Here is a 25401-nt window from a genome sequence, read left to right on the forward strand (position 1 = left end):
AAAGAAGTCAAAGTGACATTGAAATTTCATATGACTTCTTACCTGGTTTATGCAGCCGCTTCCATGAGGCAATATCTAGGTTTGTCTACTAAAGGTGTCATAAGATTAGTGCATGTCTGGGAATACTATGATCAACTCACAATCAAGAATCAAGGTAGCCACTTTAGAAGAGTTAATGATGCCTTCTTTTCTATGTAGAAGTGCATGTTTGATAAAAGCCTGCAAAAGAAAATATTATCAGAGGCAGCATATAATAGGGTGTCTCATTTTGGATGCGTTTTTCTTCAGTTCCCAACATTCACTTACATCTAGATCGAATGTTTCTTAGGTGAACCCTTCATTCTACCAAGGTATCCTTTTGATAAGATCATTATCATGGAGTTGTGTCAGCAACTAATCTATGTGCATGAAAAGTAATCGCAAGAACATAAGACAGGGTTGAAGTTCCCACAATCTATTGGTAGGTACTCAGTTCTAACTAACCCCAAAGACAAGAACATGGAGAAAGAAATGCAATGGAATACTATGAGAAGATTCAAGGCATGAAATAATTTTGATTTTGATGGCATGAAGAACAAGACCAAGAGGAGTTATACCATGTCTATAGGCTTGAGGATGTATGAGCGGACTACAAAGATAAAGAAGATATAAGAAGGATGGATTTCAGTCGTCTTACCCTGGAATAGATTGAAAACTTGGATTTGGAAAAGATCCCAATGACCATGGAAGACACTGATGACATCATAGACCCAGTCTATTATGAAAAGAAGATTGCCAACTCTCCACTTCCACCGGTGCAATGGTCAAAAAAGGAAAGTAAGTCTATCACTCAAAGAATCTATCCTATTTTGGCTAACACCAATCCATGTTTGTTAAAAAAGAATCTTAGAATAAAACAATTTCCTGCTAGTTCTGGAGATGATGATAATAATGATGGCCCAGTTGGTAAGACAACTACGACTGAAACAAGAACCAAGGGAAAAGAATATTCACAAGCATTATCCTTGGCCCTTGCAACACAATCAAAGGGGAAAGGACCCAAAATCAAGTTCACAATTAAAGGGTCCAAGAAATCTTTGACTATTGGTCTCAAAATGGCTATTTAATAGAATATCAAGGAAGTACATGTCTATGGTGATTCACAACTTATCATCAACCAAATAAATGATTATTATTAAACTAAGGATGACAAGCTCATGCCCTACAAATAGTTGGTAGAAGAGTTAAAGAACACTTTTAGGAAGTGTTATGCCTAGCATATCTATTTCCCCATTAGTCTCCTTGAGTCGAAATGTGGACTCCCTTTTTCTTTTTTTCCTTTTTGGTTTTTACCTTAGAACTCTGGAGTCCTAGAGTCCCAAGGTCTTTTTTTGGTTTTTACCTTGGAACTCTGGAGTCTCGAGGTCCTTTTTGGTTTTTACCTCGGAACTCCGATGTCCTGGAGACCCGAGGTCCTTTTGTATTTTTTACCTCAAAACTCAAGATTCTCGGAGTCCCGAGGTCCCTTTTGTTGTTGACCTCAGAACCCCAAAGTCCCAGAGTCCTGAGATCATCTTTGCTGCCTGCTTCAGAACCTCGGGACACCGGAGTTCCGGGTAGGGTTTTCTTTGTCTTTTGTCAAGCTTGGAATCCTGAGATCCCGGAGTCTTGAGGTTGTGTTTAATGCCTTCGTACGGATGGATTCAGGGAGCTATAAATAGAGATGATGGACTTTTGAAAGTTCATTTGTGCATCCATAGTTCCTCCTCCCGAGCTCCAAGTCGCGAACTTTCGAACCTTCGAGCTTCCCTTGGCATTTTCGGGCATTTTGATTCACCAGGTTGGTAACTTTTCTCATCCTTGTTGTGTTTTCTAGGTTAGTTTTCATTTCCTTTCCTTTTTGTTTTCTTTTCTTTCATTTTTGCATTTTGTTTGCATGCCCTAGTTTTCACCCCGAATCCCCGGAGTTTCGGGTCACCACATTCCATGAGTTCAAAACCCCAGAGTTCTGGGAGGTTTTTGTGTAGACCTAACCTCGAAACCTCGGAGCCCTGGAGTTCTGAGCCTTCCCCCTTTGTGCCTCTCCTGGGACCCCAGGACCCCAAAGTATTGAAGCAAATTAGAGTTTATGCCTCATTTTGGAGACTGAAGATTTGTGTTTTGCTTGCAAGTTCAAGTGGTTAGATGGACTCATCCGCCAGCAAAACAGGAAAAGAAATTGATAGACTCCCAGCCACCATGAAGTACCATTACCAGGGACAGGTCCATGTCTCAAATCTTGAGGATCAAATCAGATGGGTTACAGACATTGAAATTGGCCACATAGAAATAGAAGATATCATAACTCAATGGAATAAACCTAGCTTTGAGGCCCTCCACTGAAGAATCAAGAGATCTGGCCTAGTAGAGGCTACTATATTCCCACAATGATTGCACACACTAGAATTAATAATGGCCATTGCCCCATTTTTCAATCCAGAGATTAGAAGGTGCACAGACGCACAAGGAAAAATAGTTTTAGACTTATCCCTAGATATACTTGGATTCATCTTTGGTATCCCCACCAAGGAAGAGGTGTTTCTGCTAACCAAAGAAGAGGCCTTAAAGGCATGGAATGATAAAATATCAGCCAATAAGAGGCACATGAATGCCAATTGGCTAGAAGAAGAAAGAAAGATAGGGCTTAAGGCAATAAAGATCCTAAGAGAAAATTTCAAAGAACCCAAAAGGACTTGATCATTATGCTCAGTAGGGCCTTTGGCAAGCCAGACTGCAAGCACTTCCATCCCTAGATGTTCCAATTCATGAGCACTATCTTAATAGGGAAACAATACTTTGATTGGCCACAAATCCTCTCCGATAATATCTATAAGCAGATGAAAGAGGTGCAGCATACACAAAAATTCTTCTTCACATCATATGTCATTTGGGTAGCTGCCAGAGTTGGAAAATTTCCAGGCCTACAAGTGGAAGGACAATTTGGAGAGAAGGAAGGATAGAAGAAGATATGGAAATATTATTCCCAACTCACTCTAGCCAATGCTAAGGTGCACTTCAAGAGAGTTAATTATGCCTTTATTTTCCCAATAATCATCAAATTGAAAGGGGATGCGGGATATCGGATTAGCCCAAAGGCTATGGCTATCATCCAAGAGTGGGCATGTTAGTTCATCCAAAACCCATGCTCCACTTACATCAAGAATAGTGGATTCACAAGGAACCCGATGTTTCTGCCTTGTTATTACAACGATAGGGTGATTCTACTAGAATATGTAAGGTAGCTTGTAGGCCTCCAGTCACTGCTGCCATCGAAACATAAAACATGAATTGATTTATCAATGTCTATTTGATACTTTGCCTGTTCCAAGATACAAGTGGCAAAGTTGGCAGAACAAGAGCTTCGGGATTTAAACTTAAAAGAATATGATCATGCTAAGGAATTTTATGATCCCTATGGGAAACTCAAACAAGCTATGCCTAAGGCATATGAGGGGCACAAGCCCAGCTTGGAAGACTTTTGGGCCAACTTACACGATAGTTTGAGGTCAAGGAAAAGAACTATAATAGGTCATTTTTCCCACAGGTAAGAGACTTTGGTATTGAGACTAACCTCCCTAAAGACCCGAGGGATGATGGAGAGTTACTTGATCTAGTCTATAGAGAATCAAGTATAGATAAGAGGCCCCTCTCCCTAGTAAAGTGGTCTGCAACTGAAGATATAAATATGGAGAAGGTCTCCCAGATAGTCATCAATAGGACTAAGAAATGGTTAAGCCAGAGGGTAAGACCTAGCATATCAAAAAACAACAAAAGGAATCCACCTCAGGGGTACCTCAGTCAAAGGGCCATAAGGAGTATGCTCGAAAGACAAGGTCAGCCTCAAGGAAGAATACCTCCACTGACCTGGGTGAGGAAGACAAGCCTCAAGAAAGCACTGAGGACTTATTGAAGAAACTCCAAGAAAAGAAGAGGGAGTCTAAACTGTTGAAGAAGGTTGTAGACCTAGGGGTGATCGATGGGCTGGGAGCGGTGCCACTCACCAAAGTTCTCCCACCAAGGATGACTATAGGCCACACCAAAGGAGAGGGTACCCAGGAACTAGAAGAGAATGTAGAAGCTGTTGAGGAGATACCCATTCAACAACCTTCACCAGATACAACAAGTGCTTCAGGCACCACTGCTCCTACACCACCATTAGTCAATATATCTGCAGGGCAGCCAGGAGTGCAAGGCTTCACATCCACTACTGAAGGGGTGAAAGTTATAAATGTCGAGTTTGACTTCAATCAAGAAGAAGAGGATCTTGAGCAACAAAGACCACTAGAAGGCGAAGGGGGTGAGGCAGAAGACATATTGAATGAAAGGTTGATCCTAACTCCCCAAGATCAAGAGGACCTTCTTAAGGATATAGCAGTCAGACAAGCAGAGATGGAGCTAGGTGATGAAGAAATGGAATTCAATGAGGATGTTAGTGGCAAGCTAGGAGAATTACACAAACAACAAGCTCTCCAAGCTAACTTAGCCCACTAGATTTCCTCATCCCAAAATCTTGGGCAAACGGGAGCCAAAGTAAGAGATGAAGCAGAGGAGCAGGCAGAGGTTCATGTCATAACTATGGATATTGTATCACACCAAGGTGATAAAGATGAAGATATACCACAATGGCTGGAGTTTACCTTTGGGAAGAAAAAGAGAAAAGAAGAACTCCCAGAGGTCACTCTACAACAAGTAATCACTGAGGAACCTCCAAAGGTTAAAAAGCTAAAAACCATCCATCATTTGTCAAAAATAGATTCCGGTGAGGTGATTGTAGATGTGGCAGTACCACATGAAGTTGAAGGATAGGTTTCTCCCAAGTATCAAATATCCTAGGTAACTTTGGGAAAGCAAACCAAGTGGGGAGAGCTAGATACCTTGGAGCTAGCCACAAGTGTTGTCTAAGGGGGCATTGAAAAGGAGCATACCTCAAATATGGAGCTTAAGGTGCAACTTGGGCAATATAAACAACTCCTGATAGAAATGAGTAAACCTCTAGACTCTTGTAGAACAAATGACCTACCTTCAACATCATCACTAGTAGAGGGAGAAGTAAAGGCACTAGTGGAGGTGAGACGAGTTGTTGCTGCTGCCAAATCTTGGACCCAGGTAAATGTTGTTGGCATTATGTGAACCAGTATGAGGACATAATGACATTGTATGTTGTCATTGATGTCAATATATTGTAGAGGTGTGAACCGACATATGTGAGAACCAGTATAACACTGTTAACTGACCTTTGTGCCAAAGTTAAGCGGTGTGCTTGTTCAAAGGTGAACTGGCATATGGTTATGGGAATCGGCACATGGAAGTGTTGAATGACTACCGGTTCATAGTCTCAACTTTAGGGTTTCCGGTTTAAGTGCTTCAAGCCTATGTGGCTCAACCAGTGACTTTGTGCGATGAGTTAGCATGACAACAAAGAACAAGATTGTGTTGCCACGTAAGCTTTGTGTACATGAAGGATCGTGCATGAAGAAGATCTTGCCTATCTACCTTGGGAATATGAGAAGACTGTAAAATGGTGATAACATGTGATGGGTTATCAGCCACCATGGAAACAACAGAAAATGAATGATGGAGATTAATGCACTATGCTCAATGGTCAGGATTGAACTGTTTGAATTCCTTAACCTATTATGTTTAGGGTTTAGGGTTTATGCTTCTGACCTAACTGTTTTCTATAAGGTCGATGTTGTGACTCTTTCTAGGGTTGTTGGCAAAAGTTGCGTGTGAGTATCCAAGAGAAAGGATACGTGTTTCTTGCCAGACAAAAAGGAGAGAAGTGATACCTACAGATTGTAAGTGCAGAAGGAGAAGAGGAGCTTAAGCGGATTTGCATTGGAATTGAGTGTTGTTACCAGATCATTGAAATACCTATTGATCTCTAACCACCTCAATAGTTGGAAAATCCCCTAACAAGGTAGCCTTAACCGACTTGTTGTAAATCCCTTAACAAGGTAACTCAAAGTTATTGAGATCTGGAAAGCTAGAGAGCTCTAGAAATCCTTTAGCTATTGAGTTCTTGAAATCCTCTAACAAGGTAACCTGTAACAAGGTTTAACACTTAACCGGGTATTGTAGCCATCCCTTAACTAGGTGATCCCTAATAGGATTGTTTCCTAACAGAACCTATTGTATCTATCTTTAACAGGACAAGGCTCCTAACAGAGCAAACTTCCAAAGAGTTCATCAACAAGCTTGTGGGTATTCATCCCCACCATGGTTTTTCCTAGTTGGGTTTCCACGTGAAAAATATGTGTGTCATGTGTGATGCTTTCATCTTGTGATGCTTTGTTATTACCTGTTAAGCATATCATGTTTCTATGTTTTATGCCTATTAATAAAACATGTTGAACTAGTTGTTATGAAGATATGATGATAGATTATCTATTCATACATAAGGGTGAAATGGTAGTGTAGTTCTTAGTTGAGTGGAAAGCTAAGTGATTAATCGGTTTATGATTGTTTTAGTTGTTCTGGGTTTTACCGGTTGCACTCTGTTTCAAACCAGTGTCAATGTTTGCCAGCCATTTGGAGTAATTGTTGTTGAATTGGTTTAGGAATGTATTTTGCCTTTACTGATTCACCCCAATCTCAGTACCAGTTTGGTACTATTTGTTCATCATTGAGTTATCAATTGGTATCAGAGCTTCCTCCAGGTCCTCTGTGTTATAAGCTTAACCGCTTGAGGTAAAGATCTTAGTCAAATGATGAAGAGGGAAGGTCCAATGTTTAACAGGGAAAATTTCGGTATATGAAAAGATAGGATGAAGATATTCATCAGAAGCATGGGTGCTCAACACTGGAGTTATTTTGAGAATGTCTATGTTGTCCCTACCGGTACTCTCACCGATGACCAAAAGAGAGAGATACAAGAAAATGGGCAAGTCATGGAAGCCCTTATTAGTAGTCTATTTGACATTGAGTTTATTGATGTTCAGGACAAGGTAAATCCCAAAGAGGTATGGGATGCTCTTGAAAATATCTATGGTGGTGATGAACATGTAAAACAAACTAAGGAAGAAAGCATGAAAGGGAAGTTTGAAGATATGCGGATGGTTGAAGGTGAGACCATTCAGCAGTATGGAATAAGAATCAAAATAGTTGTTGGAGAAATCAAGAGTGCAGGTGGTAAAATAGAAGATTCCACTGTGGTAAGCAAAGTCCTAAGATCCCTATTGTCGGCCTATGCAATAAGGGTTGCTGCTATTCAGGAGCTGAGATCAATATACAAGACTAAGGTATCCTTGGACTCCATCATAGCCAAGTTGATAGCCTTTGAGCTAAATAGTTTTGATGGTAGTGTTCAAAAGACTAAATCAGCTTTTAAAGCCTTTGCTATACCATCCAGAAAAGGAAAAGAAGCTAGCACTAGCGGTGAACCTAGACAGAGTAGAGAAATGGATGATGAGGAGATTGTGATGGCATTTGAAGCTCTCCTTGCCAGGAAGCTTCCTAATGGAACCGGTAAATACAAAGGTAAGCTACCTTTGAAATGATTTTCTTGTAACTAGATAGGACATATTGCTATAAACTATCCTAATGGCGATAACAAGGACAAACCAAAAAGGTTCAGGAAATTCAAAGGAGGAAATCAGAGAAACTATTTTGTGGTAGTTGATGAAGGTGTCACAAATGAAGAATCAGAGGATGAAGAAAATGAAGATATTGTGTTTGTTGTTGTCAAAGAAGATGTGTCAGAAAAGAAGGCTCTTGTCTCCTAGTTTGATAATTTCAATGAGTGGATCATTGACAGTGGTTGTTCTCACCATATGACTAGTGATTGGAGCAAGTTCCTATCCTTGGAGGAGTATGATGGTGGTGTGGTTCGCTTTGGCAATGATGCACCATGCATGGTCAAAGGCAGAGGGTCCATCTCTCTGAATGGAAAGAGCAGTGCTGACAATGTGTACTGGGTTGATGGTCTCAGACACAACCTTCTAAGTGTTGCCCAGTTGAATGACAGTGGCCTCACTCTGGAATTAAAAAATGGAGTTTGCAGAATCAAAGGAAAAGATGGTGAATTGGTGGCCACCGGCATGCAGACCAAAGGTAACCTATTTCATCTGAATGCAAATGTAAGTACATGTCTTATGGCTAAGTTTGATGATAGCTAGATATGGCATAGGAGACTCTCCCATGTAAACTTTAAAAGTAAATCTTTCACTGCTGACAACTTGCTTGATCTTGTGCATACTGATTTGTGTGGTCCTATGAAAACTAGAAGTGTGCAGGGTGATAGGTACTTCATGATTCTCACTGATGACTGCTCAAGAATGATGTGGGTCACATTCTTGAAAGACAATTCTGAAGCCTTTGTGAAGTTTAAAGCTTTCAGAGCATTAGTGGAGAAGGAAAGTGGTAAAATGATCAAGTGTCTCAGAACTAATCAAGGAGGGGAATTCACTTCCGATGAATTCAACAAGTATTGTGAATAATTTGGCATCAAGAGGCAACTGTCTGCCCCCCAGACTCCACAATAGAATGTCCTAGAAGAGAGGAATAACCGAACTATGGTTGAAGCAGCTAGAACCATGTTGATTCAAGGAAAGGTAGCTCACACCTTTTAGAGAGAAGTGGTGAGCACTGCAGTCTACACAATGAACCAGGTACTCATAAAGAAAGGTAAGGATGAAACTCCTTAAGAGTACTGGACCGGTAAGACACCTATGGTTAGCTACTTTAGAGTGTTTGGTAGCAAATGTTACATCAAGAGGAGTGAACACCAGAGAAAATTTGATGCAAAATTTGATGAGAGAATATTCCTAGGATATTCCACCAAGAGTAAAGCTCTCAAGTGTTTCAACAATAGGACTCAGAGAATTATGGATAGTATCAATGTGAGAGTTGATGAAACATCTGAGAAACTAGAGGAAACTGATAGTGAGCAAGCTGTAAATGAGCCAGTTGTAACCTTCTGGGAACTGATTGTCAGTCAACCAAGTACCAGTAATAGTGTTGCTGAACTGGTGAATGTTGATACTGATGAAGATGAGGATGAAGAGGAAAAGCAAGAAGAACTAGTCAAGACTATTCCTTGGTATGTCAAGCTGAATCATGATCCTAAGCAGATCATAGGAGATAAGGATGTAGGAATTCTTAGAAGAATAAAGATCAGAGAAAACTCATGTATGATCTCTGAATTTGAGCCTAAATCATTCAAAGAGGCTCATAAGGATGAAGACTAGATCAAGGCAATGGAAGAGGAACTTGACGAGATAGAGAAAAATGGTGCATGGTCCTTGGTACCCAGACCGGAGCATAAAAATGTCATTGGCACCAAATGCGTGTTTAGAAACAAGCTGAATGAGGATGGCACAGTGATTAGGAACAAAGCTAGATTGGTGTGCAAAGGATATGCTCAAGAAGAAGGAGAAGACTATGGAGAAACCTTTTCTCTTGTAGCCAGATTGGAAGGAGTTCATATGCTTCTTGCATATGCAGCTTTTAAAAGCTTCAAAGTATATCAAATGGATGTAAAATCTGCATTCCTAAATGGTGTACTTTAAGAGGAGGTATATATTGAGCAACCAGATGGGTTTGCCCTATCCGAAGACAGTGACATGGTATGTAGGCTACATAAAGCCTTATATGGTCTAAAGCAAGCACCTAGGGCATGGTATGAGCGCCTTCATTCACATCTTGTGAAGATTGGATTTGAGAGAACAAGTGAAGATAGTAATATCTACTTGAAGTTTGAAGGAGATCAGATCCTGATCTGTGAGGTATTTGTTGATGACATTATCTTTGGTGGAGATGACAAGATGAGTCATGAGTTTGTTGATGAGATGAAGGAAGAGTTTGAGATGTCACTCATAGGGGAGATTAAGTTCTTCATTGGACTACAGATCCAGCAGATGAAGGATGAAATCTTTATCACTCAGTACAAGTATGTCAAAGAGGTGTTGAAGACCTTTAGCATGGAAGATAGCAAACCGGTTGGTACACCAATGGTGACCGGTTGTAAACTATCCAAAGAGGATGACTTAGGATTGGTTGATGAGAAGGAATACTGATCAATGATTGGTAAATTGCATTATGTAGTGCATAGCAGACTGGATATTGCACATGCAGTTGGCATTACTGCAAGGTTCTAGAAAAGTCTAAGAGAATCCCACTTGGTTGCAGTCAAGCAGATTCTTAGGTATCTGAAGGGAACTATTGACTATGGATTGTGGTATCCATATAGCAAGGACTTCCACTTGAAAGTGTTCACAGATTCTGATTGGATTGGTAATGTAGATGACTGGAAGAGCACAACCGGTGGTGCATTCTTCCTTGGTGGTAGACTGGTCTCCTGGATGAGTAAAAAGTAGAGTTGTATCTCTCAATCTACAGCGGAAGCAAAGTATGTTGCGGCTTTCATGAATTGCATTCAAACAATTTGGATGAAGCATGTATTGAATGGCTTCAAAGTCCCTGTATCTGAACTGGTAATTATATTATGTGACAATACTAGTGCAATTAATATCTCCAAGAATCCGGTTTTACATTCTAGAACCAAGCACTTTGAGCTTAAGTATCATTTCTTGAGGGAAAAGATTCAGAACAAAGAGATTGCACTGGAGCATGTGTCCAGTAAGGAGCAGTTAGCAGACATATTCACCAAGCCTCTCCTAAAGACTACATTTACACACTTAAGAGGTGAATTAGGGGTACTGCCCCTTCAGGAGGTGAACTAAAAGCATATGCTCCACATCAGTCCGATATTGCATAGTCAAATTTATTTTGGATTGATGTGTTGAAGGATGCTACTCCTCAGGGGGAGCAGCATAATGGAATAGGGAAGCTTGTGTCTCCACTTTGGCATTGTTGTCAAAGGGGGAGAAGATGTGAAGCAGAGAAGATATCTACAGAAATTTGGGGAGAAGAAGTGAAGCGAAGAGATATCTTTGTATATTGCCATCAATGCCAAAGGGGGAGATTGTTGGCATTATGTGAACCGATATGAGGACATAATGACATTGTATGTTGTCATTGATGTCAATATGTTGTAGAGGTGTGAACCGACATATGTGAGAACCGGTATAACACTGTGAACTAGCCTTTGTGCCAAAGTGAAGCGGTGTTCTTGTTCAAAGGTGAACCAACATATGGTTATGGGAACTGGCACATGGAAGAGTTGAATGACTACCAGTTCGTAGTCTCAACTTTAGGGTTTCTGGTTTAAGTGCTTCAAGCCCGTGTGGCTCAACCAGTGACTTTGTGCGATGAGTTAGCATGACAACAAAGAACAAGATTGTGTTGCCACATAAGCCTTGTGTACATGAAAGATCGTGCATGAATAAGATCTTGCCTATCTACCTCGGGAATATGAGAAGACTATAAAACGATGATAACGTGTGATGGGTTATCAGCCGCCATGGAAATGGTGGAAAATGAACGATGGAGATTAATGCAGTATGCTCAATGGTTAGGATTGAACCGTTTGAATTCCTTAACCTATTAGGTTTAGGGTTTATGCTTCCGACCTAACTATTTTCTATAAGGTCAATGTTGTGACTCTTTCTAGGGTTGTTGGCAAAAGTTGTTTGTGAGTATCCAAGAGAAAGGATACGTGTTTCTTGCTAGACCAAAAGGATAGAAGTGATACCTGTAGAGTGTAAGTGCAGAAGGAGAAGAGGAACTTAAGTGGATCTGCATTGGCATTGAGTGTTGTTACTAGATCATTGAAATACCCGTTGATCTCTAACCACCTCAATAGTTGGAAAATCCCCTAATAGGGTAGCCTTAACCGGCTTGCTGTAAATCCCTTAACAGGGTAACTCAAATTTATTCAGATCTGGAAAGCTAGAGAGCTCTGGAAATCATTTAGCTATTGAGTTCTTGAAATCCTCTAACAAGGTAACCTGTAACAAGGTTTAACCCTTAACCGGGTGATCCCTAACAAGATCGGTTCCTAACAGAACCTATTGTATCTATCTTTAACAGGACAAGGCTCCTAATAGAGCAGACTTCCAAAGAGTTCATCAACAAGCTTGTGGGTATTCATCCCCACCGTGGTTTTTTCCAGTTGGGTTTCCATGTGAAAAATATGTGTGTCATGTGTGATGCTTTTATCTTGTGATGCTTTGTTATTACTTGTTAAGCATATGATGGTTCTGTGTTTTATGCCTGTTGTATATGGTGAAAATGGATAAACAATAATAACAATATTGAAAGGCTAAATGAATTCAACCACAAAACCCTAGCCTAACAACAACAAAGATCCACCATAACATATGAAGATTACCTAAGACAATACAAATCAAATGAAATCACAAAGATTATACCATCACATGTCCAATAGGGTTTGGATCTCCATTCTTTCTATCTCCATTGATCTTGGTTGATATATTTGCTCTCAGATTTTATGTGCACAAGAGCTCAACAAAGAACGGAATGTGGTTGCAAGTAGGATCGTAGTGTAGTCAAGTGCATAAATTGATTTATTAGGGTTTGATAATGAAGGAAGCATCTCCTTATATAGAAGACACAATAAGAAATGGAGGGATAAGATTGAGAGGTGTAAAAGGAGGTCAGCTATGATTAGAGGGTAGGTAAAAGAAATAATAAAATAATGAAAGAGGTAGGTTAACTAATAGAAGAAATGGGATAATTAAATAAATAAGATATTTATTTAATTTAGGAAAAGGATAATTTAAATAAATAAATGAATTTATTTAAATGAGAAATAAGGCTAGAAGAGGATAAATGAATTAATTAAATAAATAAAGATTTATTTAATTAATAGAAGAATTAAGCTTAGATAATTAAATAAATAAAGTATTTATTTAATTAGACTGGATAATTTTAGGTGTCTACATTTTGCCCCTCTTTGAGACAATGCGGCTTGTCGTGTTGTTTCAAAGAAGATAATATGAACTGATACAGAGTTGCCCCAAGATGGGAATGATATGCCCCCTCGAGAGATTGGATGAAAAAAAAGTCTGAAAAGATCACAGACAATCTCTCGATAAGAAAGATGGGATAGAATGGACTGACCGGATAAAGTGATAGAGTCACGGGATAATGAAGACTGACTTAGGAAACGAGGGCCAGGGCTAGGGTAGTCTATAAGATAGACCACGGGGGAAAATACATCCTCATTGTCATCTACACATCCACAAGAGCAGAGTGCAAAGCAAAAATAGAGTAGCAACAGTCAGCAGCGATGGCTTTCGTTCACAGATTCGATCGCATTCGCCAATTCCAGAGGCCAGCAGAGGCAGGAGAGCCGGTAAGTACTACCAAACCTCCTCGTACTTCGACGCATTTATTATTGTCATTAATGCATGGTAGATAGGGCAATAAACGTGCTTAGAATAGGGTCCAAAAAAATGTCCAAAAACGTCCAGGCACGTCTGTGTTGGTGCCAGGTGCGTCTATGCTCGTGAGCCGCGTCTGTGTTTGTGCCAGGCACATCTGTGATTTAAACCACATCTGTGTCAAATGCAGTTGCGTTTGTGATGTTCAGGCGCGTTTGTGCCAAGAAGGCACGTCTATGTCGCCCAAGTGCATCTGTGCAGAACATAGGCACGTCTGTGTTGGTCAGGCACGTCTGTGTTTTTCAGGCGCGTTTGTGCAGTCTTTAAGCACGTTTATGTCAGGTAAACGCATTTGTGTTTAAAAATGTGAATTTGTGTCTTCTAGATCAAATCGACAGTTCTGTGATGAACATACGCTGTCAATTGGATAAGCTGCTAAGAGGATACACTCAAGCAGGTCCTCTAGGGAAGACTAGGATAGATCAAGGCACTTTGTGATGAACAGTGAGTACCAAGATAGAGTACTTTGTGATGAACAGGGAGTACTAAAATATGAGCAGCACTTTGTGATGAATAGTGAGTGCAAATGTGAGTAACACTTTGTGATAAACAGGGAGTGCCACACACGTAGTACTTTGTGATGAACAGGGAGTACCACTAGGATAAAAGCAACACTTTGTGATGAACAGTGAGTGTCACTAGGATAGATAGCCATATGCATTTAGATAAAAAGTAGCATTTTGTGATAAATAGGAAATGCCACTATGACTGACATGATTGATTTGCTTGACTGCAGGAGTATTTGCCGATGCTGGAGTCACGGGAGAGATTCCCATCGACTCAGAGATTGCGACCTGAGCTGATAGCCGAGGAGTGAGATGCTATCGAGGCTATGGGATTGAGACACGTTCTATATGTGCCTAAGTTTCGGGCAAACATGGGATTGTTGACTGCGCTGGTGGAGAGATGGCACTCTGAGACATGTACTTTTCATTTGTCGATGGGTGAGATGACAGTCACCCTCGAGGATGTATATAGGATTCTGCAGATACCGATCAATGGGGAGATGATCCCATATGATTGAGATGGAGATAGGGAGGCCCTGAGACGAGTGTTACAAGACCCAGGACTAGAGATGAGGGCTAGACATGTGGCTTGGGATACTATGATAGCTACATGGCTAGCGCTGCCAGCAGTGGTAGGAGGAGCGGTCAGTGGGTTCCTGTGTCCGGATAGAGCGACACGGGGGTTGGCTATAGGCTGGGGAGGAGCATTAGAGACACTGGTGACACAACACACCAGATATGCTTGGGGACCATGTGTGCTGGCAAACCTCTACTATGAGCTACATCAGTTCATGTACCATGGATCAGTGGGATTGGGCTGCGGGGTGACATTGTTGCAGGTGTGGGCTTATGAGCATCTGCCAGTGACGAGGCCAATACACTTCAGAGGCAAAGGTCATGGACGCAGTTTTGTGCACTTATATGACATGATCATGTCACAGCCATGGATTGGTAGGTTAGAGCATTGGCGGCGAGTGATAGATGATATTGACATGGTCATATGGAGACCATACCTGGGATGTGAGCAGTGGGAGGATGATGTGGTTGATCTTCCCTACACTTTCCGGAGCAGGTACCTGATTGGGCGGACACCCTATGTGCTGGAGAGGCAACTAGTGGACAGGGTTGGCAAGATCCAGAGGATGCCACGAGGCTCAGGCATGTATGCACGGACTGTGAGAGATCAGGTGCAGTTTGGGCCCCTGTTATCATAGGATCAGGCTATTATGCAGCTAGTAGAGATGATGCCCCTACCCTAGGACATGTGGCCAGAGATTGAGGATGCTGGCATGGATGTCAAGTACACAGCATACTAGGCAGAGCATCCATTCCCATGCTTGACAGATCCGGGAGAGCCATTAGATGGAGATGGTGGTGGGGATGATGATGATGGTGGAGGTGATGGGGGCAGAGGCCGACAGAGGAGGAGGGGAGTAGTTGGAGAGAGGAGGGTTGCACCACGGAGGGAGGGTGGAGAGGAGAGGCAGGCTTAGGTGGTGAGGGGTCACGGTGGATTGCCGCTACAGGTGCCAGCAGCACAGGGTCCCAGATAGGTACAGGTACAGGGACAAGGATAGATACAGGGACAGGTACTAGTATAGGCACCCATACAGGTACAGGCATAGGGGCAGGTACCCATACAGGGGGAGCCACAAGCAGAGCCAGAGGGGGCTGATGCAGAGGAGGATGAGCTAATAGAGTTGAGGGAGATCTACCAGGAACAGGCAGATGAGATCCAGGAGTTGGAGAGGGAGAGGGATAGGCTCAGGAGGAGGCTCAGAGATACTGAGCGGGAGAAGGATCAGGCCATTCAGCGCTATACAGAGGCTGAGACAACACTAAGGGCTGGGAGACAGGTAGCAGAGGACACAAGGGCAGGATATGCTTACGTCCTACGGGCAGGGGAGGAGATTGCCTACTAGCGGGATCTCTATTATGGTGCAGTGCCAGTGGATCAGTGGGCGAGGAGCTTCCATAGATCGTCGCGTACAGTGATAGCTACGGGAGGGAGCTGGAGGAGACAAGCATCGAGTGGTGGGGTTATGGGTCCTCCACCACCACTAGATAGAGGAGACAGGAGGGATGATCCTGGGGTAGGTCCCTCAGGGGCTCAGATTCCATCAAGGCCAGGCGGCTCCGAGGGAGGGAGTTCATCATAGCCATAGAGGGCTCCCTATGTATCAATATTGTACCATTTTTGTATGATGATGTAGACACCTGCGGGTACTTTTGTAGCCATATGATTTTGACATCATTATATCATGACCTTATATATATGAGATGATTCATCTTTGCGGCAGCTATATGCATGTGTACCTATATGATGAGATGTTCTTATGTGATGTTTGTTTTATGTTATGGATGCAAATATGTATATGATGCAATGCAGTATTTTTGTTCTTTTATGTTTTTATATGTGTATGCATGATGCAAATGTGAATGTATGTAATGCAGATGAATATGATAATGCAAATGTAAATTGTGCTAATAGGTGTTGTGTGTAGGATGTGATGCAATTGTGATATCTATATGTATGTATGAAATGTTGATATGTAGTAATGCAGGTGCAACTACATGAAATGCAAATGTTTTTGGTGTGTCATTATACTCAGTCATGTGATAGCAGGCTACGCGGACTCGAGAAGGATGATGGAAGTCAATCAAGAGAGAGGGATGGAAGATAGAAGATATGAAAGTGAAAGAGGTTCTTGTGCTTTATCATCATTGAGCTTTATTATGGCAAAATAGGTTATGACAATCGAGGCATATGTTCAACCCAGAAAGTCATTGTACCTGTTTGCATGGAGATAAGACAGTCACAAACAAGGAATGCCCCAGTTCATACTAGACTCACAGTGTCCTCATATCCTTGGACAAGTCATAGCATTACTAAGAGACAATCCACAGACAACAAAGAAAAAATAGGTGACGATACCCCATCCTCGCCTTTCTAGTCAAAGACATCCTGGAGATAGAATCTCTAGTCAGAGACAACCTGGAAAAGCTAAAAGACATGTCACCAAAAGATAAAATTAAAAGAAAACCAAGACTTGACACCAACATCCACTATAGTCCTCAAGTTTAGTGTCTCTTGTCACTTGTATAAGTCTTATTTGATTGTGGTCACAATGTTTACTTTCACAAAATGGATAGATAGCACTGAACCATAATGTTGTCTGAGTCTATTGAAAGATTTGATTTTGTTGAAGCCCATTGTTGCTGCTATGTCTCATCTGAAACTGACTGAATCCATGAAACTGATACTTTATTATGGAGAAGATGAAACTTTATTGCGGATCTGTGATGCAAATGTTGCTTTATTGCGAATTGTGCGCGGATAGACTGAAGGAAGTTGGAAGAAACTGTACTCCTCGAAGCATGTGATTTTCTCAGTTCCACACCCATCACTAGACGTAGGATTTGCCTTAGCCACAGATAGGATCTGATTTATTATGGATGGAAAGGGAGGTGAAAAGGGAGGTTTATTATGAATGGCTAACCAATCTTGGGTAGATCAATAACAAGCCATGATGGGAATGGGTAAGTTTATTATGGATGAATTGGTCGTGAGTGTGTGCAAAGTGAAAGGATGAAAGTGAATCCTGAAGGAGGGAGGAGCAATGTCTCTATGCATGGCACTGGTGACCCAGTTTTCACCATGGTACTTGCCTAGGGTGCCACCGAAGTGGTTTTCACCGTTGGACAAAATTACTTCTCTTTACTTTTTTTGATTTTTCAATGTTTTTTGTGTCACAAGGCGCCTGTTTGCTAGGTTTTCACCAAGTAACGATTTTTTTTGTTTTATAATTTTTTTTTTTGTATTTTTAAATATTTTGATTTTTTTGTATTTTTAAATATTTTGATTTTTTTGTATTTTTTAATTTTTGATTTTTTTTTGTATTTTTTAATTTTTGATTATTTTTTTTTGTATTTTTTAATTTTTGATTTTTTTTTGTACTTTTGAAATTTTTGATTTTTTTTGTATTTTTTAATTAGGATATTCTGAAGAGCTTTGTGTAAAACCTGTGAAGGTGCATGCTGTTGATAGGATCCTCCAAAGGTTCACCTTCTATAGTTGAGAGCTGATATGCCCCAGATCCATATGCTGCTGTGATGATGTAAGGACCAAGCCAATTTGGTTCGAACTTGCCCTTCTTCTCTCTATCTTGCTGATTTTGGGGGTTTTCTCTGAGAACCAAATCACCTACCTCAAATGTGCGAGGCTTGACCTTGTGATTGTAGCTGCGACTCATTCGTTGTTGGTAAGCTTTGAGATGATTAAAAGTAGTTTGTCTTCATTCATCTAGTAGTTCCAGCTCTTGTAAGCAAGAGACCCCATAGTCTTCATCACTGATGATGTTTTGCAAAGAGACCCATAAAGAGGGTATCTCAACCTCAATAGGCAAGATGGCTTCAGTGCCGTAGACAAGTTAATAGGGTGTAGCTCCTGTAGGTGTGTGGACACTTGTGCGATAGGCCCAAAGTGCAGGATTAAGTTGGATATGCTAATTACGGCCAGCATTGTCGACTATCTTCTTTAGGATTTTAAGGATTGTTTTATTAGACGCCTCAGCTTGACCATTACCTTGGGGATAATATGGCATGGAGAAATGATGGGAAATATGGAAGTGGTCATAGAGTTCATGAACATCCTGATTTTTGAAGGGACGCTCGTTATCAGTGATAATGGAAATAGGAATACCGTATCAGCAAATGATATAGTTGAGGATAAATGTAGCAATTTGTTTTCCTATGACTTGTGTGAGAGGCACGGCTTCAATCCATTTTGTAAAATACTTTGTGGCAGTGATAATGAATTTATGACCATTAGAAGAAGGAGGGTGAATCTTGCCTATGAGATCGAGTCCCCACTGACAAAAGGGCCAAGGAGACGCAAGTGGTTGAAGTTCTTGTGCTGGTGCATGTATGAGGTCTCCATGAATTTGGCATTGCTTACATTTCTTGACAAACTGATATGAGTCTTTTTCCATATTGGGCCAGTAATATCCAGTCCTGATGAGTTTCTTGGCCAAGGTAGGACCACTAGCATGTGGACCACATATCCCTTCATGCACTTCACGTAACGCAATTTGAGCTTCGTCGCTTTCTAAACATCTAAGAAGAGTGCCATCTAGACCTTGCCGGTATAGGATATCAGCTAAAATGACATATCGAGAGGATTGGCGAATAAAAGTGTGACGTTTGTTATTTGATAGATCAGGAGGTAGGATATTGTCACGAAGGTATGTGAAAATGGAACCATATAACTGGGACTCGGGACCGACGACACATATTGTCTCAGTAGGCATGATCTCATATGAAGGAACCAAAAGGTTATCCACCAAGAACTCGTAGCGGGTCTCGTTTGGAGGTAAATCAATCAGTGAAGCAATTGTAGCCATGGCATCTGCGGCGCGATTCTGCTCTCTTGGTATCTGCTCAAAGTCTATCTTTGTGAAGTGTTGTTTCAGGTCATCCACCATTTGTTTATAAGGCATTAATTTTTCATCTTTTGTTTGGTAATCATCAGTTGCTTGACGGATGACAAGTTGGGAGTCCCCAAAAACATGAAGTTCCTGGATCTTCCATTGAACTACAATTCGTAATCTTGTTGTTAATGCCTCACATTCCACTATATTGTTAGTGCAAGGAAATGATAAGCGGTATGATTTTGGTATAGAATCCCCTTGAGGAGTTATAAAGAGGGTGCCGGCTCCTGCCCCATGCTGTGTGTATGAGCCGTCAAAGTATAGTTGCCATGGCTTTGCATGTGACATTGTCAAATTAGATTCATCTGGAAATTTTGAACTTAGAGGAACATCATCTATCATGGGAGCATCTACTAATTGATCTACGATGGCTTGTCCTTTTATTGCTTTTCTGTCCACATACTCGATGTCGAATTCACTCAGGATCATTACCCATTTGGCCAGTCGCCCAGTAAGTGTTGCTTTATTGAGAAGATATTTCAATGGATCGATTCTTGCAACTAACTTAGTCTTATGAGTGAGCATGTAATGTCGTAATTTCTGCGAAGCAAAGACCACGGTGAGACATGCACGCTCAATTGGTGTGTAGTTTAGCTCATATCCTACCAATGTGCGACTGATATAGTATACTGCTTTTTCTTTGCCCTCAGCAATTTGTTGTGCTAAGAGTGCCCCCAATGCTGTTGAAGTAGCTGAGATGTATAGTAACAGAGGTTGATCTGGAACTGGTGGCATCAGAACTGGCGGATTTAGAAGATAATCTTTGAGTGTCTGGAAAGCCTGTTGACAGTTCTCATCCCATTTGAATTTGATGTTTTTATGTAGTAGGTGCTGAAAAGGATTACACTTATCTGCAAGTTGTGCTATGAATCTTCGGATGGACTGGAGTCTGCCTTGTAAGGATCGAAGTTGACTGATATTTCTTGGTGGTTGCATCTCCAAGATGGCCTTGACTTTTGCTAGATCAACTTCAATTCCTCTTTTGGATACAATGAATCCTAGGAGCTTCCCGGAGGTTACTCCAAAGACACATTTCTTGGGGTTTAATCTTACTTTGTATTTTTCCAACCGATCAAAGATGAATGAAAGTATGTCCAAATGTGTATTTTTGTCTATTGATTTGCCTAAGAGGTCATCGACATAATCTTCCACAGTTACGTGCATGAGATCATGAAAGATAGTAATCATGGCTCTTTGATATGTAGCGCCTGCATTCTTTAGCCCGAAGGGCATGACATTCCAGCAGAAAGTTCCCCACGGACAAGTGAATGATGTTTTGTGTTGATCCTCAGGCACGATCTTTATTTGATTATAACTAGAGAATCCATCCATTAATGATAACATTTCATGACCTGCTGTGAGATCAATAATCAAGTCAATATTTGGTAATGGGAAGTCATCCTTTGGACAAGCTTTGTTGATGTCTTTGAAATCTGTACAAATTCTGATGTTGTGATCTGGTTTACTGACAGGCACTAAGTTCAAGATCCATTCAGGATAATCAATTGGGCGTATGAATCCGACATCCAATAATTTCTCAAGTTCTGCTTTGACTAGTAATGCCACTTGTGGATGCATCTTTCTGAATTTCTGTTTCACTGGTTTTGCCCCCGATTTAACTGTCAAATGATGCATTACCAAATTCAGGTCTAATCCAGGCATATTAGCATATGACCAGGCAAAGTTGATTTGTCGTTCTTTGAAGAAACTTATGAATTTTGACCTTTCGGACTCTGTCAATGATTGAGCTAGGAATATGTTGTGTGGAACCTCTTCTGTACCAATGTTTGTTTTGATAGTCTCCTCTACCAACATGGATGACTTTTCCTCATATGATGCTGGGAGAATGTCGAGCCTTCCATCTTTGGGTGCCTCAGAGAGGTTTTCGCCCTCAGATACGTCCTTTCTTTTTACTTTTTTGGGGTCAGACAATGCCACAGTGTGGTTTTCTCCATAAGACCCTTGATTTGTTCTTATTTTCACATTTTTGCGATTGGAAGGTCCGACACCCTCACCAAAATATGCCATGCTTTTGATTTCTATAGTGTATCCTGCCTTATGGTCCCCAGGAGGAAGATCATCTCGTATGCCCAGATAGTCAATAAAAGCTTCATCATTTTGGAATGTGTCAAACTGTGTAGGTCCTTGATGATCCCAGTCAATGAGTTGGTGGTGGACAAGGGGAAGGCCGTTACTGTCTTCGAAGTTAGCGGGGCTAAGAGTGAAGATGTAGTTATATTCGGGTATGTCAAGTTAATTATCGAGGTCATCGATGGCACTCTCCTCATCAGTCTCGATCACGAAAAAATCCAAATTATCATCACTAGTAGCGCATTCTGGGACAGGTTTTCTCATCCTATGTGATTTCAACCTAGAACCTTGAGACAAGGACTGTGTGGAATACTCATGAGTTGTTTCGTGACCAACTCTGAACTTGTTATAAAATTCCTCTTCTTTTATTGGTTCATCTGGCTCTCTAAATATCTCGGTGAGCTCGTAGTCACTGGAGGACTTATCTGAACCCCATTCCCATTCGTTGGAATCTGTGGAATAGCGATCCTCTTGTTGAATTTTGGTAGCTTTGATTTGTAAGGCTTCTTCTGTCCTTTGGGTGTGGACCTTGGAAGTTAAGAAACCAAGCCCTTTTGAGCATTCCTTTTTGAAAGTCAATTTAGGTTGTAAAGGTTCAATGATGCCTTCCTTTCGTAACCCGAGAGGGCTTTTTCCATCATACCTAAATTTTTGTAGAATTTTGAAGCCTTTGCCATATTTCTCACATGGTATACTAATGTGATCTTGTGTGTCATCTTCAATGTCTTTGTAGAGAATTTTGTATAAATCTTCCTCTTCCAGTTCACCCCATCTTTGAAAGGTAGTAGGGTCCCATATGAGTATCATGATGGATACTTGTTTATTAGGATGTGGTCTTCCATATTCTTTTGGGGAACTCATGACTTGTCGTAAGTACATGGTCTGATTTAAAGTGCATTCCCCCATGCCCTTGTCTTGAAACTTGCCTTTAAGCTCACCTTGTTTTGATGTCAAAGGTTTTAATGACTCAGGATCAATGTATGCCGAGGAAGGAACAACTTCACAATTACTGGGAATGATAGTCTCAGTCTTTGATTTCAAGTTATTGCAGTATATGAATGGATTAGGATCACCGTTAACTGTTACCTCCACTCCATTGTGAGGAAACTTAATGCATTGGTGATATGTAGATCGGACTGCTCTCATTTCATGAATCTAAGGGCGTCCTAGCAATATGTTATAAGTGAGATCTAGATCCAAGACTTGACAAACCACATCCTTTGTAACTGGCCCAACTCTAAGAGGTAAGGTGATTGTGCCCTTGGATGAACATTCTTCATCATCATCATATGCCTTGATGGTGATTTGATTTGTAGAATTCACAGCTTTATCAGAATATCACAATTGTTTAATTGTGCTCAATGTAAAAATGTTTAGACTTGCTCCTCCATCTATCATGACTCTTTTAATTCTATGTTTGTGTATGAAGGCTTCAACGTGTAGCGGTGCATTATGTGGCTGACTTACGGAGGCGTCATCGGCTTCTGTGAAAGTAAGGGAATGTGGAACGGAAAGGTATCCCACCATGGCTTGAAACTGGTCCACGTTTAGATCAGCAGGAATGGCAGTATCTCTCAAGATTTTTTCAAGAATGGCTTTATGAGCGGGGGATATGCGTAATAGCTCAAGGATGGAGATGAGCGTGGGTGTCTCCCCTAATTGTTCTACAAGGTCATACTCAGGTGTGGTTGATGAGGAAGCGGTGTTTTTAGTTGGAGCACCTTGCAAAGTGATTTTACCTCGGTGGGTTGTAACATGACATTCAAAGGTAGGTTCGGAAGAAGATCCAACGCCTTTCAGAACGATCTTGGGTCTCTAGGTAGAATTATTAGGGGTTTTGTCCTTGATGATAATGGTAGAGATGTAATTGTCCATCGAAATGTGATTGATAGTTGAATCATAGTTGTAGGATGCTCTGGTATAATTGGTTTGGTCCTCTGTGGCTTTAGCTTTTCCCTTGTCATGCTTTGGGAATGGTTCCTTAAACATCTCATGTTCTTGATTAGATGAGTGTCCCTCAATCTCAATGTCACCTCTATCAATGAGATCTTGTATGATGTTTTTCAGTCGATGACAATTTCCTATCTTATGACCCTTTCTCTTATGAAATTCACAATACTCATCATCATTCCACCAATTTGGTTTAACCTTCGGTTCATATGGAGGAAAATTTGGAATTGTGATTACTTTGTTTTCCACTAGCTTCTTGAAGACTGACTCAAGTGGTTCTCTCAATGGGGTGTACTTCCTTCGTGATCTGGAAGTTGTTTGAGTATTCACTTGATTGTTTGTAGAACTTGATCCCGAAAAGATGAATTTGGGTTGCACTATGTTGGCATCAACAACACCATCATTGACTATATTCTTGTTTTTGTTCCAAAATCTCGGTTTGTCTTTTCCCTTAAAGTCATCTTTGTTTTCCTTGAATATCTTAATGACTCCTTATTCAATTAGGACCTTCTCTATTGCTAAGCCTTTTTCAATGACATCCTTGAAGGTGGACAAACAAGCTTTCCTTAAGTCATAACCAATCTCTTTGTTAACATTCTGGGTGAACATTTCTACCATTTGTTTTTGTGGAATTTCACAAGAGCATCTACTGGCTAGATTTCTCCATCTTTGTAAAAATGATGCAAAAGACTCTCCCTCTTTTTGCTTAGTGTTGCACAAAGTAGTGACTGATATGTCTATCTCTATATTGTAGGAGAAATGTTGAATAAATGCCTCTGCTAAGTCACCCCATGACTTAATTCCAGGTGGAAGTTGGGAGAACCATTCCATAGCTTGATCACCTAGACTTTGTGGGAATAATCTCATCAAATATGTCTCTTCTGCTGCTACCTCAATGCAAGCTGTAAAAAACTGTCTTATGTGTGCCTTAGGATCCCCTTTTCCTCTATACTTATCAAATTTAGGCGTCACAAAGTGTGTAGGAAAAGGAGGCATTGGAATGCTCTTGTCAAATGGATAAGGACGTATGTCTCTCATTGTGTATGTTGGCTTCGGTGTATTTATGTCCTCCATTTTCTTTTGTAAATTTCTGATTTGTTGTTCCAAATTGTTCTTAGGTGGAGATTGTCTTCTTGGACCATACCCCATGCTTGAGGCACTAATTGGAGGAGGAGCATGTTGCATATATGGATGATATAGATCATACACATGTTCATATGGAGGAGGTCTATAATGATGCTGCATATATGGACCACTTGGTATAGATTCATGTTGAGGAGCACCATATCTATTTTGTGCATGTATACCATACTCTACAGGCATGTCATGTTCTAATGTGTTGCTCCCAAATTTGACATGGGGTTTCCTTGTGTCCAAAAATTGAGCATGCCTTTGAATATCCAATTGCTTTGGTGGTTGATCCTTAGCATTGGTATGTGATTGCGCATATCTGTCTGCATAAGACTTCCATAATGGTCTACGAAGATGAGTATCATATTCTTGACCATGTGTGTATGGGACCTTTGGTTTTTGAAACAAAGATGATGGTGATTCAGGTACCATATGTGGTCCTCTATTGCCTCCACTATTAGGTCTCCTTTGATCCATGTTGGAGTGAGGTTGTTGCAAAGGTCTATGTTCCATTATTTGAGACATGTCAAAATCATGAGGTATCTTGGCTCCACTTTGTGCCATCATTTGTAAGAAGTATTGTCTATCCCTTCTCATTATTTCCTCAACCAATCAATTGAAATGGGGATTCATAATGGATTCTTCCACATCTGCTGAATGTATGGAAAAGTTGTCCATATTGTCATCGTGTGTAGCATTGTTGTTTGTAGTGTCCATGTTCTCAACATTTGGAATGTTTCTATAGGCATCCATGTCAGGTAATGTAGTATGATTAGAATTGAAAAAGATATCATTATCATACTCATAAGAACTCATGTTTGCAGACTCTTGAGCCTCTTTAGCTTCTCTCCTAGATTTTTGAAGACGGGTTTCAACCATGAACTAGGTATTGACCGAGATGTGTGAGAC

Source organism: Cryptomeria japonica, chromosome 5, assembly GCF_030272615.1.
Source record: "Cryptomeria japonica chromosome 5, Sugi_1.0, whole genome shotgun sequence".
Classification (NCBI taxonomy): Eukaryota; Viridiplantae; Streptophyta; class Pinopsida; order Cupressales; family Cupressaceae; genus Cryptomeria; species Cryptomeria japonica.